The 14,593-nt window shown below is 41.8% G+C and overlaps 1 protein-coding gene across 1 annotated transcript in view; it reads left to right on the forward strand.

The window, feature by feature from the left end:
* The first annotated feature begins 826 nt into the window (after window positions 1–826).
* The window catches only part of FAM83H (family with sequence similarity 83 member H), a 29,754-nt gene continuing 15,987 nt past the window's right edge, over window positions 827–14,593 (forward strand). Inside the window, exon 1 of the mRNA XM_032183267.1 lies at window positions 827–908. The gene's annotated coding sequence lies outside the window, so the exon portion shown is untranslated. The remainder of the gene's footprint in view (window positions 909–14,593) is intronic.

The following is a 14,593-nucleotide window of genomic DNA, read 5'->3' on the forward strand; positions in this document are numbered from 1 at the left end:
AATAAGATAGAACATGAAAGGCGAAATAACAGGAGCTGCCACGCCCGGGGCTGCGGGGAATCTCGCTTAACCCTTCTCAGCCTGCGCTTGAAGCTGGCCCCAACTCCACGCGCGGCTGCAGTGCCAGCAGGACAGCCCCTCTGCCAGCGAGGCCGGGGTGCAAATGACAGTGTACGGGGCGGGGGGGCCGTGCAGGGAGACGGGGGAGGCACGGCTATGGCCTCAGATACACTTTCGCACAGCACCCCCAGGGAGACAGGAGGGGCCGCGGGTACAGCCTCAGGTACTCTTTAGGGGCACTCCCAGGAAGATGGGGGTGTGTGGGCATGGCCTCGGGTACCTTTCAGAGGCATGCCAGTGCCCTGCTGTGGAAGAGGGAGGCCGAGGGTCCAGCACTCCAGTCACTCCTGTTGTGATGGTGCCATGGCTCAGGCCCCATGGGTGCACAGTGCACAACACAACGGTCTCCCCAGCATGGACCCCTGAGCATGGCCAGTCCCTCCTGAGGCCAAACCCTCAATTCCAGGGCAGCTACTGGACTACGGTGTGCATGGGCCAAACCTGGGACTGGCAGCCAGGGTCCCTGCACGGCTGTCAGTACTGAGCCTGCTTCCCAGGCCTGCTCCAAGGCCCAGGCCTGAGCTGGTCTGACAGGCTCCGGGCAGACGGAAGGGAGAGGCCGCCTGCGGCTCAGGAATGTGCAGCCCTTATCTCTGGCTCCCCTGCAATCCTGGGGAGGGAATAACTCTCCGGAGTTTGCCTTTCTCTCGCTCTTACTCACCCTCTGCCCTGGGTGGAGCTTGATTCTCGCTGGATTGGAGGTGCCTGTGAATCAGGCTGCAGGCACGTCCAGGGGAGCGGAGAGCTGGAGAGCACGACCCACCACCTGCCCTGGCTCACCTGGGAAGGTAGGAGAAGTTCAGGCACCTCCTGGGGTACCTGAATGGCTTCATGAAGTGGTGGGCAGGGGCTGGGGAGGTCCTCTCCTGCTCTTCTGCGCAGGACTCAGTGCTCAGGATTTGGGGCAGGGACTTTCTGCAGGTTGTTTGTGGGCAGGAGATGGCTACTTTGTGGGGCCGAAAGGTTCTAGTGGCAGGAGCTGCCATCTGTGCCATGACTGCAGTAGGAGGAGAAACCCAGCAGGAGACAGAAGAGGTGAGTGGGGAGGGAGAGTGCTCCAGCACAGTCGGACACAGCACTGTGGCTAGTGAGGGAAGAGACCTGTTGTTTCTTCGGTAGCCTGATCAAAACTTATCAGTGAATGCTTCGCTGAGCCTGTGGCCCATCTCCTTTGAGAAAGCCCCAGGGAGGGTACATTTCCAGACTTAGCCCTGTCCTCAGGAAGAGATCTCACAACTTGACTCAGCTTCCCACGACAGAGTCTGAGCTGGCCATCTCCTTGGACAGAAAACCCTGTAGGCATGTGTGCTCAGATGACTGGGATGAGGACTTTGCTGGTTGTATGGCTGGAAGAGCCAAGGTCTGAAGCAGGCAAAGAGCCATGAGACATCTGTTGAGGCCCACTGCACCCATACTTGCTTTGACCTCACTCCGCATGCATGGGTGTGTAGCTGTCTGCTGACATGGCTTGCAAGCAGCGACACAGACGTTCATGCACGTACATGCAAAAGCACAGACAGATGCGTGTGGACACATGCATGCACAGGCACACACGCATATAGCTCATTTTTTCCACAGATGTGAGCCTTCTGGTTTTGTGTGTGGAAGGGGAAGGTCTTGTATTCGTGGCACTAAAATGACTGAGGTCAATAGAATTCAATTATGGCTTTTGTCTGGCCTGAGGACCAACGTTCTCTATCTTCTAAAACAGTTAGAGGGGAAGGAGGCACTTGGAGAGGGACAGAAGCCTTTAAAAACCTTATTCTGCTGAAAGAAATTGATGCATGAAAGTTGCAATAAGCTCAGCTGTAAATACAGGAGTAACAACGCTAGGCAACAAACCAGCCCCCAAGCAGAGCAGTGACACGCTGCAGAACACAGGGGGTCGGTATCCCTTTGCACAGCTTACAATAGCATGTGTTTTCATTGAACAGTGAGTAAAGAAAGAGACAAGCAGTCAGAAAAAAGATAGCAATTCTTCACCCCTTTGCAGGGGCACAGGGTTGCAGATTGGTGAGGCAAAGTTATTTTAATTTTAGCCTAACTCCCATTGATCTGATGGGCTTCAGAGCTGTGTATGAATTACTGAGAGCTGTATTTGCTTGTCACATGGCAGTGCAAATAGGAGTATATTGAGGAAGAAAAAAGTTATGCTTATTGTGTGGCTGCAGGGAAAATTGCATGCCAAAAGAAAAAACAAAAATGTCATACCGGAGTCTGGTTTGATTGTGACAGAGTAGGATCATGGAACAGAAAAAAGATACCTGTCTTTTCTTTCTCATTGTTCAGGCAATCTGAATTTTCTGAGCAACAAAAATTTAGCCCCAAACCTTGTAGTGTTGGACTTTTTTCTATTTTATAAGTGGAACACTTTTGGACTGCTTATCATGCCTCGTTTGGCAGGTCTTAATGAGGAAGAACAGTTTTGTGAATAGATTTCTAAAATCTAAGTCATGGTATGGGGTAGAGTAAAGGCCAAGGGTTGCATGTTCTCCAAATTATGTGTTACATTATTTGGCCTTTTTCTTGAAGTTATACACGTTCACTAGTACATAAAGAAGCAAAAGGATTGACCGAACAAGAGTAAATTCGGCATAAGTGTTGCCAGTGCTTCAGGTAATCTCTCTGTAGAGGCCCCTTTTGCATGCAGAATCACACTTCAGTTTTCGGTTTGTGTTAGCATACGTAAGTAGCTGTAAACATTGAATTTTGGCCTAGTAACTTTCTGCAGGCTGGATTTACACATACCACTTCATGCTCTTTATTGCATAAGACAGTTAAGATTGACATGCTGTCTCAATAACCACTTCACAAGGAAAATTATGACATGTAATTTTTCTTTTACTTTTCCTTTCCACTGTGCTGTAGGAAGATCCCATGGACATTCCAAATGTATGGCTACAGCAAAGAATATTTTGTGGGATCCCTTGCACAGAGTAACAAGCAGAGGGGAATGGGAGTCCAGCAGGTGGTCTGAAGTGCTGACCAGGTTCCCAGTTCTGCTCTGCCACAAGCTGGTAGCACACAGTATGTTTACTACTCACCTCGGTCATTCTATCAGTTCATAGGGTGAGCTAGCAAACGTATGTAATATGGAAGATAAAGTTGTAATCTCTGGAAGCTCAGTGAACAAACTGATTAAATGAGTTGAAGCAGTGTTTTATCTAGTGACTGTGACTTCAGATGAAATTAAACTCCTAGACCACAGCAGGCTAATACAGTGTTTTTTAAAACGAGGACTGTGATTCATATAAAACCATCTAGAGTAAAGAATTTGATCACATTCACTCAGATGCTTTGACATAGGGTGATAGTAGGGGCTGCTCAGATAACCAGAAGAGAAAGCCTATAGTTATACATATGGCATTGTAATAGGAATAACAAATTTCATATTTATATGTTCTAAACAGAAAGTTTGACAGTAACCCAGGCTTTGAGCCTACAGCCTACAACCAAGAGAACTTTAGAATGTGAACACAGAGACTTCAGCAGAAAATGCAGGAAGGAAGATCAAAAGAGGAAGGATAATTGCTGTGAGGATTTAGCAGATGCAGCTGTGGCTGAGAAAGTGTCTAATTCAGAGTACTGCCCACATTTCACGAGACTGTTCTGCGGAACATATCTAAGCCTTACTTGATGAGAAGAGAAGTTAATAGGAAGGTAATTAAGTCTCCAGTGTGGCCCAGAATCCAGTGTTTTTCCAGCCACAGCTCTTGTAAAATTTCCATGGCAATACATTATTTCTAAACCAGGAAATTCTGGAGTATCCTTGAAAACTGAAAGATCTCTACATCAAGTTTCTAATCTACAAGAACATCACAATGAGATTGGCAAGTAAGAGGCCTTAAATTGAGAAACCCTTTCTCAGAAGAAGTTTAATACTTAGTATAGAAAGCTAGCACATGTAGGAGTAGCTCTTGGAAAGGATGAGCATAGCTGTCACTATTAATTGACTGCTGCAGCAGGATTACAAAGCACTAGCCATCCCTCCATTACACAATGCAGAATTAAAAACAAACAAACAAAAAAACAGAAACACCTCAAACAGTATTCCAGGAGACAGGTCCACCCCCCCAGTCGGTTACTTACTACAGCATTTTCTTGAGAGCAAACCAACATTTTCCATGTCTTGTTACCACAATGCCAGCCCAAGTAGTTTTACCATAGGCAATACTGTTCTCTCCTAAAGCTGACCCTCCCAGAATATTAGCAACCTGTTTTCCTATCTTCTTTTTTATCAAGCCAAATATAATTTTTAAATAGTTTGTTTGTAGACTTTGGGGGTTCAGAATATCTTGGAAATCTGAAAATTTTTCACAGCCCACCATAAGGAAATATGTGATGTCATTTAACATGACTGTATGGGCCAGCTGTGGCCTGCTCATTCTTGCCTTCTGGATCACAGTTTGAAAATCACTGCTTCACATTTTTCTACAGGATATAATTTTGATGACGCTCAAAATCACTGATTCATTTCTTCACCCGAGTTTGGCAAATACTGATTGTTGAGAGAGGTTTTGTGTCTGTGTTTGGAGACTAGCAGGCTAACGTAAATTCTTTTAAGTTGCCCTTCTTTTCTTGCTGTTATCCGGGGCAATGAAAAGACAAGGTGTTCAAAAGCTCAGCAAATTGTGCATATACTTGCATATAAATGTGGGGTCTTGGGCAGAGATCATATCTTACTACCCCTTTCCAACCAGTATGAGACAGCCTTTGCTTCCTCTCAGGCAGTTTCCTATGCTGGTGTATAGAACACTGTAAAGACCTCAGCTTTTGGGAGTGTCTTAAAGCAGAGAAGCAGGTCCAGCCAGGGAAGTCATCATTTGAGAGAGGCAGACTAAGAACTTGCCATGCAGGCAAAACACGTAACAACAAGCACTGGAGTCAGCACTGGAAAGGAAGATAGAGACAGCTTGAGGTGCTGAGGCATCACCGGGGGCTGACATCAGGCAGCAGCAGATGAGAGGGAAAGGAAACACTGAGCCAGTTTACTTTTGCTTAGACTGGAGAAATACAATCCACCACTTTTGATTCACACCTGGCACAGAGGAGAATGAAGAAAAATGCAGGTCTGTTTTTCTTTTTCTTTTTTCTTTCTTTCTTTTTTTTTTTAATTGTAGGGCTTTGTGGTCTTACAGTGATCATTCAGACAGCATTGTTGAGACTAGAATTTCATGGTACTCTTCTAGAAAAAAAAAAATAAAGTCCAGTGAAATGGAACAATGTCAAAAGGCATTCAATGATGCACAAACCAACAAGGTCTATATTTTTTCCATTTTCTGATCTTAGTTTTAGTCTGAAGGGAGTTTTTTTACATAACTAGCTTTATCTGTCACTTTTCCCTGCTCTGCCTTGATTAAAGATTTCCTTATGACAACCTTTTTCTGTGCAGAAAAAGTACTTGTAGACTGTGATCACATCATCTCATACTGTTTTCAGTATTAAGTGGGTGACATTCTCTGATCTGATAGCTTTACTGGATCACAAAACTGATTGCTAGTGTTAAGTATCAAACAAAGTCACTCCCAATTACACCAGTGTGAACAGAACCAGACCTCAGGCCAAGCCAGAAGGAAATTTCCCAAGGAGACTCTCCTCAAATCATCAGGTCCTGATAACTGCAAAGGGATAGCTGCATGCTCCTTTCTCTCCTCCTGTTTCTCCTCTGCCACTGTGTTTTGGCTGGGGAGGGGAGCAATTACATTGGTAACTACATGTACAGAGGTGCACTGGCACAGGAGCAACCAATGCAGTGTCTTTGGGAAAGCCTAAGCAGATGGGTGGGGGAAATCTTTGCTGTTGAGAGACTGAATCCCGTCTCTCATCAGTCCATTTTATCTGCCTTCATCTCCTACTTGTTAAGTTTTCAAAACGCTCCTTCGTGCTTTCCTTTATCCGCTGCCCCTAAGCATGGGAGGAGTTACTCATAAACAGCTACAAAGTCTGCCTTCCTTTTCTCCTTCAGCTTCCTCCTGAAGAAAAACAAGAGTCCCATATTACCATGCTAAAAAGTAACTTCTGAAGAGCCAGTGTACTGAATACTTGTTTCTTTATACTGCCTCTTTGTACCTGTCTGTGTTCTACTATACTTAGTGAAAGAATTTCTTGGGAAGGGACTTCTGTAGTTTGGGTTCATTCTGTACCTAATATAGTAAAGGTCTCATTCATGACTGATGCTCTTGATACTTACAAATTTGGTGAGCATGATTTTATGAAATCATAGAATATCCTGAGTTGGAAGGGAGCCACAAGGATCATTGAATCCAACTCCTGGGTCTCCAAAGGACCACCCAAAAAATCAGACTATGTGTCAGGGAGCGTTGTCCAAACTCTTCTTGAATTCCAGCAGGCTCAGTGCTGTGGCCACTTCCCAGGGGAGCCAGTTCCAATGCCCGACCACCCTCTCAGTGAAGAACCTTTTCCTGATACCCAGCATGAACTGCACCTGTTGTAGCTTCAAGCCATTTCCTCAGGCTCGATGAATAATAAACAATTTAGGAAAACAGAGAACTGCATGAAATTCCAAGTAATAACAACTGCCTTCTAGAACAAAAAAATAGAGGACACTGTGAATCAACACTATTTTTTTACAGACTTAATGAAATGCCAATTCTATGTGACATTGCAGCTTTGTATGGGGAAAATGGGATCCAGTGTGGTGACTTGTCAAATGATAAATGAAAACTAGTCTGGAATCTCTGTAAAAGTAAATTCACAACTTGGTTTCTCTTTATTCATTTACTCTTTATCATGGACCGTGATATTCTTTATAAGACTTTATCTGTCTCATGCATGCAAAAGTATTACTTTGCCTTTTCTTTAGGCATTGTGATGGTTCTTACATTAAAAAACTCCATCAAAAAATGTTTTTCCTGTCTCCCTGTAGAAGCTAGCTGTAGTACGCTGCCTATAAACCACATAATTCCAAAACTATTGATATGTACAATGCTAAATTTGCACATCTCCCTGTTGTTCCTTTGCACCCTTCACTTGTTTTCCATCTGTTTATCATGTCTAATGGGGTCTAGATTATGAAATCTTCTTAAGCAAGCACCAATTTAATAATTGCATCTAGCAACAACGGGATTCTGACTCCCAATCAGAATCTTTTATTATGGCTGAAAAATGATTGAAACCAGCAAGTATACTTGCCTGTATCCACTTGGGATTCAGGAAAATTAGTTTCTTGCCACTAGGACCATTCAGCAACAGCAGGACTGAAAGAAAGAAACAAACCATAGTAATCCTGTCCTATAAATCAGCAGGATAGTCATTGCTTCTTAGTGGTCCAAAATAAAATAGAATATTATGAAAGGAACACAATGTAAAACATTACTCTGTGCTGGTGCAGCCTCACCTTGAGTACTGTGTATGTTTTGGATGCCACAATATAAGAAGGATACAAAACAATTAGAGAGTGTCCAAAGGAGGACAACAAAGATGGTGAAGGAAGATGTATGAGGATTAGCTGAGGTTTGTTCACTTGGTTTGTTCAGCCTAGAAAAGAGGAAACTCGGGGGCAACCTCATTGCTGCAGTTTCCTCACTTGGGGAGCAGAGGGACAGGCACTGATCTCTTATCTCTGGTAACAGCAACGGGAGCCAAGGGAACAGCATGGAGCTGTGACAGGGGAGGGTCAGGGTGGATATTAGGAAATGGTTCTTCACTGAGAGGGTTTTTGGGCAGTGGAACAGGCTTCCCAGGGAAGTCATCATGGCCCCAAGCCTGCTGGAGTTCAAGAAGCATTTGGACAATGCTGAGACAGGTGGTTTGATTTTTGGATGGTCCTGTGTGGAACCAGGAGTTGGACTTGATGATCCTTGTGGGTCCCTTCCAACTTGGGATATTCTATGATTACACCACTGTATACAAAGCCGTATTTCACTTTAATCTTGCAGCTCCATTCCCATCATCTCAAAAAATTACACAGTAGAACTGAAAAATTCAGAGAAGAGAGTAGACTAGAGACATAGAACTGCAAACATGTAATAAACAGTTCAATAAGTTAGAGTTCTCCATTTAGAAAAGTGATGACTGAGGCAGGAGTTAACATATAAAATCAGAGGGGCATGATGAAGTTCAGTAGATACTGTTTTTTTAATCAAAAGAAAAAGACAAAGAGTGAGAAGCAGATTCTAAAATAAAGGAGACTGTTCTTTATAGCTGAGCTGTAGAACTCCTTGCCTCTGGCTGTTGTAGATGCTGAAATTATATATGGGTTTGGGAAAACTCTATGTGAGTTTATGACAGTAAAATCCTTTGAAGCTGTCTACAGTCATTAAAGCATATCTGGCTCAGGAAGTTCTTGAATCTCAAGAAGCTAACGTTGAATTAGAGAAGCTGGTGAAGCATTATAAATGCTTGGCCTGTCCCTATATATTTTTCATGTCATCTGCTGTCAGACCCCACTGGAGATTAGATTCTAGGCTACCAAGACATTTAACCTGAACCTGTACAGCTGTTTTTATGCTCTGTTCTCCCTTAGTCATTCAATTTCAGAAATATGTATTAAAGAGAGGGTTCAGACATAGTGAGAATGAATTCTGGAGAGACTGAGAATTTTGGGATTCTTTATCTAGAGAAGCCAGAAAGTAAATAAATAAATAGAGATGAGGAAAGGGCAGGTGAAGTGCAGAGATGTGTAGAGGGGCTTTTATAGTAGAGATGTTTAGTGCTAAAGAACACAGTACATAGGAGTATAGTACAGTACACTGTATGGAATGGGATTGGGAAAAAGTATAACCTTTCTGGAGGATTATGATCTAAATCAGCATCATTTAGATGAGGAAAAGTCATCTCAGTAATTTACAGAGAGAAAATTGCTTGAAATATGTTGTTTTGAACACAGTTTCAGATTAAGGACATGGCTGCACACAAAAATGCTTTGTACTATAACACGTCATCACAGAGTAACTATTTCATAGCAGCTACCTATATGCATGTACCCCTACTGTAAAGTTCTCTGTCGTAAATGCAAGGTATTACAGTTCACTTGTGTTGAAGAAGTAATTGCCTTTCACTCATGACAATAAAAGTGCATGATAGGTACAGTGGGTCATTAGGTTTCCACAAAAACAGTTTACTTCACAGTAATTGTATCTTGAGTCTGTACCCTAATGGCCAGTTGTTAGTTGGATGAATATGCTAAAATCATTCAGTGGATAAAAGTACATTACTTTCAAAAGGCCATTGATAAGATCTCTCACAAAATTTACTGAAAATAAATAAACACTGAAATTATTAAATCCAGGGAGAAATGCAGGTAACTTTGGAAAAGAAACTAACAAACCTAGGTGAAAGAGCACCAGCATGATGCATATTAACCAGCATAATGCAAATGAAACCTCGTGTTGCTGGTGCAAGGTAATTTATACAAAGGAAAAAAATGATATAATTATATGCCCTCTGGCATTCAAGTGAATATGCAGTTTGGGTTGGTGATGGTGTGAGTATGTTTATTATAATGAGCCCAAATTTCTTCAAATAATCTAAATGACTACTTTCTGAAATATGATTAAAAATCCTACATTATGTTAACAGGTTTTGTGTGTTAGGTAGATAATGAAATAGTAATTTATTACTATTGATCATTAAAGAGAAGATATTAACAATGTTCATTGTTATCAGACTTCCCAGCAATTGAGTCTTTGTCCAGTGCTTCTCAGGAGTTTGATAAGGAGTTTAGGTAATCAGTAAATAACCTGGTAACATTCAAGGTTAATGTAAAATTGGTCAAAACAGTAAATATCATTATATATTAAGTTGAAACAGTAAATATCGTATATATATTAAGTACAACATCACAATCTGATTACTGGAGTTCCTGAAGACAGTCCAGCAAAGGGCTATGAAGATGCATAGGGGGCTGGAGCATCTCATAGGAGGAAAGGCTGAGGGAGCTGGGCCCGTTTAGCCTGGATAAGACAAAGTTGAAAGGGGATCTTATAAATGTATTTAAGTATCTTAAGGGAGGGTGACAAGACATTGGGGCCAGACTCTTTTCAGTGGTGCCCAGCAATAGGACAGGAAACAGTGGGCACAATCTGAAACACAGGAAGTTCCGTCTGAATATGAGGAAAAAATTCTTTACTGTGAGAGTGACGGAGCACTGGAACAGGTTACCCAGAAGTTGTAGAGTCTCCTTCTCTGGAGGTATTCAAAACCTGCTTTGACGTGATCCTGTACAATGTGCTTTAGGTGACCCTGCTTGAACAGGGAGGTTGGACTAGATGATCTCCAGAGGTCCTTTCCAACCTCACCATTCTGTGATTCTGTTAAGTGTTTTTAATAGTAAGATGTAAAACAATACACATAAACCAGAATAAAGGTTAGAATTGAAGATTTAGTCATTTTACCATGAAATGTAGTGTAAGATGAAAGTCACTAGGAGCACACTGTTCCTTGTTTTGGTATTGTGATACAAAGATGGATTACATTTCCAAAGTTCAGATAATTCATAAGGAAAAGCCCCAAACATTGTCCAGGGGCAGTAAACAGGCCCTAACAAGATAGAAAGTTCAGCTTATCATGGAGAAAGCTGAGAAGTGATTTACTTGAAGACACAGAAGATCTGGTAATAGGTAATTTTTCAGTTTTGCTCATGGAGACATTATAACAGTTAAAATCTGAAGATAAAGATTAATTTGACTTTGAAAAGAGATGCATTGTCACAGAAGGAAAAGTAAATGATCGCTGAAGTACCTTGCTAAGAAAATGGTTGACTCAGAGATATCTGGTATATTTAAAATAAAATCTATCTAATATATATTTAAGTACAGTTACTGAGAGGAATGTATTCACCTGTGTGAAAAAGCCTGCATTGTGCAAGCTGATAGTTTTGCTCTTTTTCCACCCTTTGTGTTTGTACTTCTCTACTCTACCCACTCTGCTCTGCTGGATTCTACCAGTCAGAATTTCTGTATAGTATTGTGTGCTGCATGGTTACTGCTCTTCCATGCATATATTAAAATAAAAATGATAATCACTTCTGATATTGCAGGACTTGTCTGAAGGAATCAGCAAGTAGTTTTCCTCATGGTGCAACTAGATAAATGTGTTTAGAGCTTTTCATGTTCCTTTGATACAGCTGACCACAGCTACAGGTAGAATGAGACAGTGGAATGATGAGTTGCAAAATTCAAGGCAGATTTTTAATGGCTGGCAATATTCAGTGCTAAGCTAACCCCCTTCATGTACTCTTAATTTATTAAAAAGCAGTTATGATATTGACTAGACAATAGACTTTTGAAAATTAAAATGCACACTTTAAAGTATTGTTTCAAAAAATAGTCATCATTGGATAGGTTTGTTTTTAGCAGATTTTCAAAAATTTCAATGTTAGGGTTTTTCTCTATTTAGTATTTTGACCAATAAAATAAAAGCACTTGTGATAAAGCCTTTAGATACTTGATTATTGGGGAGGTCAATAAAAATAATAGGGCATGTGTACAGAACACCTTGGGTCACTTGATAAACAGATGGATCACGGTTAGTTTTTACACATACTAAGAATCCATTTATTGTTTAGAAAAAGGAGATTGTATCCCAACAACCATTTCAAAACCTCATGAATATCAGAATAACCAGTGAGGTCAAGTGTAATGCCATGGCAATATCCACAGATGTACAAACAGGAGTAGGGAGGCAGTTTTATCCTAAATACAGCATTGGTAAGAGAACAATCAAAATACTGTGTTCAGCCGTCCTGGGTGCATTTTATAACGGACCATGAACAAAGTGCAGGAGAGCTATTAGTACAGTTTGGGGGCTCACAAAATGTCATACAGTGATTGTAGGATTCATCAGCTTTGATGTGGTAGTCTACTTTCATGTGAGACAATTCCTCACTTCACTGTATTGACAGATTTTGGTGGTTGGTAATAGGAGTATGGACACCAGTCATTTATGGAGATGCCTACAGTAGAGAGGCCTGAAGTTAGGTGGGAGCATTCTGCCCTACTGTAGATGTGTGAAAATATAACTGAAAAAGTGAAAAACTTGCTCTAATTTCTTTATCAGTTGTTTAAAGTCTGAAAATGCTGAAACCACATGCTCAGCAGGTTCTGGTATAATGTATTGAAGGGTTCAAGCTGAATCTTGACAGTGGATTGTAAAGAAGCACAGAAGCAGGTTGGAAAAGACCTTTAAGATCATCAAGTCCAACCATCCACCTAAAACTACAAGTCACCACTAAACCATACCCCTAATGTCATATCCACATGTCTTAAGTACCTCCAAGAATGGGGGCTCTACCACCTTCTTGGGCAGTTTGTTCCAAAGCCTAACCACCCCTTCCATGAAGAAAATCTTCCTGAAAACTAATTTAAACCTACCCTTGTATGCTTTCACTTGCCACCTGAGAAAAGAGACCGACATCCTCCTCACTGCAGCATCTTTTCAGGCAACTGTGGAGAGCGATGAGGTCTCCCCTCAGCCTCCTCCAGACCGAACAGCCCCAGGCCCCTCAGCTGCCCCTCACCTCTTTTTTTCCAGTCCCTTCACCAGCTTCGTTGCTCTTTTCTGCACACTCTTGAGCAACTCAAGTACTGAGGGGGGCCCAAAACCAAACACAATACTCGAGGTGCTGTCTCACCAGAGCTGAGCACAGAGGGCCATCACTTCCCTTGTCCTGCTGGCCACACTAGTTGTGATGCAGGCCAGGATGGCAATTGGCCTTTTGGCCACCTGCGCACACTGCCAGCTCCCATTCGGTCGGCTGTCGAACAGCACCCCCAGGGCCTTTTCCAGACACTTTTCCCCAAGCCTGTACTGCTGCATGGGGTTGTTGTGACCCAAGTGCAGCTCTCAGCATTTAGCCTTGTTGAATGCCATACACGCAGATGCGGCCCATCGATCTAGCTTGTCCAGATCCCTCTTCAGAACCTTCTTATTCTCAAGCAAATCAACAATCCCACTCAACTTGGTGTCGTCTGCTAATGTACTGAGGGTGCACTCAATTCTCTTATCAATATAATGGATAAAAATATTAAACAAAACCAAGTACTGAGCTGCAGGGAACGCCACTTGTGACTGGCCGTGAACTGTATTTAACTCCATTCACAACAACCCTTTGTATATGACAGGATAAAGGTAATCTTGGAGATAAAAACTGAAGACTAAGAAGTGAAATTTTGGAAGACCGATTTTTAATGTGTCTAGGAGAAAGATTAAGAGAAGACTTGACCAAATGTGTCTGTATTAAGAAATGAATCTTATCCCATACTCATTCAATTTTATCCATTTTATTGAGGGGATTACAAAGCAATTATTTTGCATGTGGACATTTTATACACTGGCATTTAGTTAACAAATCTGACTGTTGGGGAGCAATCCTTTTTCCTAAACTTGGATGGTTAGTGTCTTCTTAGGTGCTTTAAGGTATCTGAAACATGGCAGATGTAGCACAAGACCTGTGAGAGACTTGCACCCTTCTTGACCAGCAGATGGAAGCCAGGCAAGGTACCTTAGGGCATCCAGAGTGACATTCAACAGCTGTATGTAGACCCCTGAATTGCTCCCCTGGTTATAGTTCGTACTTTATTTATGTTCAGTTTACCCAATACTTAAGGACTGCATACGGGGAAGAAGTTTGAACTTTTCCTCTTGCTACCTAATATGGCTTGGGATTTTCTAAGACAACAGGGATTACACAGGAAATTAATTGGTGGCATATGCCAGCATGTTTAATGGCTTGAAAGAACTTCTCACGTCCCATACTGGTATGTTCTGCCCATAAAATCAAGTTTGAAACATTTGCTGAAATTTTCTGCCAGGTCATACTGGCAGGATATAAGAGGGGTCCTTTACTTTCTTGTACAATGTAGGGGCAGTATGCTTCCTGAGATATTTTTTCCAGATAAAGTTGCAGCTGCTGAAGGTGTGAAGGACTTTCGTGGTGTGCTTGATCTTTCCAGTTCCCTTCTGATAGTACATTGCAGGTTTTATGGCTTTGTGGCTTCGGTACTAAGGTTCTTGACTTTTTTCAGTACTTGTCCTATGAATGGAAGAAAGGATGCTTTCAGTGGCTCTTCTCGAACTGATTGTTTGTCACATGGCTGCTCACAACTCTGAAAGCTGGAGTAACTGATTTATATGAGCTCTTCTACAGTAAACATATACAATTCAGTTCCTGAACCATAACTCCAGTACAGAACATCACATTACCCTCTATAAATACCCTCAAGAACATCATGGTGGTGCCACATTGTTTTTCTCAGCATCTTAATTTTTCACTAGATTCCCCACAACTTGTGTCATTAAATTTTTTAAACAGCAACTAGCAAATTGAATAAAGTGAAATTCCTAATGTAATTGAATAAATAAACATATAAATAAGTAAAGTTCTCTAATAACAGTAGTTACAGGTTTCCATATACATTTGGTATATTTTGAGTTTGTGACTCGGTTTCTTCGGCAGTTACAGTAGTTCAGATTTCCAAATATATGGTGTCTTTTTTTTTTTTTTTTTTTCCTG

The sequence above is a fragment of the Aythya fuligula genome, chromosome 2, assembly GCF_009819795.1.
Source record: "Aythya fuligula isolate bAytFul2 chromosome 2, bAytFul2.pri, whole genome shotgun sequence".
Lineage (NCBI taxonomy): Eukaryota > Metazoa > Chordata > Aves > Anseriformes > Anatidae > Aythya > Aythya fuligula.